The 2,207-nt window shown below is 44.1% G+C and overlaps 1 long non-coding RNA gene across 1 annotated transcript; it reads right to left on the reverse strand.

The window, feature by feature from the left end:
- Nucleotides 1-886: 886 nt before the first annotated feature.
- On the reverse strand, nt 887-1,571 carry LOC133978149 (uncharacterized). The gene is made up of 3 exons (XR_009924994.1): nt 1,443-1,571; nt 1,076-1,122; nt 887-955 (listed from the first exon to the last, which is right to left on the reverse strand). It is a non-coding gene; the product is annotated as an uncharacterized LOC133978149 (long non-coding RNA).
- Between the last annotated feature and the right edge of the window lie 636 nt (nt 1,572-2,207).

Here is a 2,207-nt window from a genome sequence, read left to right on the forward strand (position 1 = left end):
ATTTGGGACATTTTGGCCTCCCTGATTTTATATGTGACGATAAAGCAGGGTATGCATTAGGGCGTGGCTACGTGGTGATTGACAGGTTGATTGGTTCACAGGTTCAGGAGGGCGCCTCATGCTCCTCCTGATGCCCATATAAGTAGAATCCATGTTTTTATTTTTCCCAGCATGCACCTGAAATGTTCAAGATGGCGCTGCTCAGATCCGATACTATTGGCCTCCGAGCAGCAGTCCACAAACCAATGGGTGACGTCACAGGTGTTACGTCCATTTCTTATATACAGTCTATGGTAACAACTCAAATCTTTCTGCCAAATCATCTTCAGATTATTACATATTTTTAAGTTTTCTAAACATTTTGTAAAAACAGCTGCGGTCCAGAAAGTCCACTAATGGATTCTTGTCCTGAATAATTTGGTATTTAGTTGTGCAGTGTTTTCTTTTCAAACCATATTTTTGGACAATTGCTGCTGTTCGAAGTTTAAAAAATCAACTCTGAGCTCTGAATAACTGCTGTGACTCATGGCTGAAGCAGCTCTGTATTGTGTCTTTAAAAATGGAAATGATGTTGGTCTTTCTTTGTATATAGAACGAGTAAGTGAGATCCGATCCCAAGTGGTGAAGATGTGAAGACTCAATCCAAAGCCAGGTATGAACTGACGTACTTAGAGCTTGTCCACCTGTGATTGAGTGATCCGAGGACTAGGAAGGTGCTATATGAGTGCAGTCATTTACATGTGGGGAACATGGTGAACCTTTCCTTTCCTCTCGACCTCCCAGTAACAGCGACCAGTCAGACCATTACTGCACAGCAGCTCAGGCCAGACATCAAATCTGTCTGGATGATCAGGATATGACTGCTTCTCCTCCACATGTGTCACCTTCCTGTTGTTATCAGACAGTTTGAGGTTTCTGTTCACCGTGTTTGGATCCAGTTCCAGTTCACAGGCATCTGATGGAGAGAACGAGACACAATACAGCTGCAGTTATTGATGATGACATCGTCTTCATCCTCAGCAGGATGTGAATGAGTGATGTCACAGTTTGATGAATGAAATAAAAGCACACTTACATTTCCTCAGACCTGGTGTCAACCATCGTTCTCCAGCAGGCTGCAGGCTGAAAGGAGGAGGGGGGTCAGAGCAGCACGTTCTCTTTCAGCATGCTAACATGGACGTTACATGGCTCTAGTCTACTGTTTTATTATTCTGTTCTAATGTGGGGTTGGGCTTTCAGGGTTTCCACCACTGTATTGCAGGCCCAGTAGGCCTGCTGGGCCTAAGCATCAGGGAATATTTAAAAAGTATTTCTAAGATGTTTTCTAAACCGCAATTTCAGTCTGACAACTGGGTTGGAAACAAGGATATAATGGCTGCTATCAGGACACACATGAAGGGTTTCAAAATATTTCTCCTCTATCACACATTGTCTGTCCATACCTGAGAGTGTCCAGTCTCCAGTGTGGATCCTCCAGTCCAGCAGACAGGATCTTCTCTCCTGAGTCTCCTGGATGATTGTAGCTCAGGTCCAGCTCTCTCAGATGGGAGGGGTTGGAGTTCAGAGCTGAGGCCAGAGAAGCACAGCCTTCCTCTGTGATCAGACATCCTGACAGGCTGCAAACACACAACACACATCATAAAGTTAGAGTACTGCTGCGTTCAGTCAGATACAACCAACTGCAAACTGACTGACTAAATTATGAATTCATTCAGGTTCAGAAAGTTGAGCATCCAGCCAGATGGGAAAAGTCAGCAACATGTTTTACTCCGTCATTGTGATCTAAATGGTAAAAAATATTCTGATAAATTTATGAAGAGTGAATAATCATAAAATGAAACTTCAGAGTGGTTCATCAAAGTACCCACCAGACAAAGTATACAGGTTTTCTCTGTGGCCTGTAACTGGTGCTGGAGGAACCATCTGTGAACTTCCACTATCCAGGTACAACTGTTTTTGAAACGTTTAGAGGAAATCTGTCAAATCTATAGTATTAAATAGTGTGGAGGTGGTTTGGGCAGAGATGGCTCAGCAGGAGCAGCACTAGGTGAGTTGATAAGCTCAGTGGTCTCTGCAGTAGTGGCTGGATGACTGAAGGTTGCACACAGACAGTGGAGGTGCAACGCAGCCTTAAAAGGGTTTAAACGACACCTGTCTGTGTTCTCTGCTGGGTGGGGAACCCTCGGTGGAAGCAACTCTGTAAGTAA

The sequence above is a fragment of the Scomber scombrus genome, chromosome 3 (assembly GCF_963691925.1).
Source record: "Scomber scombrus chromosome 3, fScoSco1.1, whole genome shotgun sequence".
NCBI classification, from domain to species: Eukaryota; Metazoa; Chordata; class Actinopteri; order Scombriformes; family Scombridae; genus Scomber; species Scomber scombrus.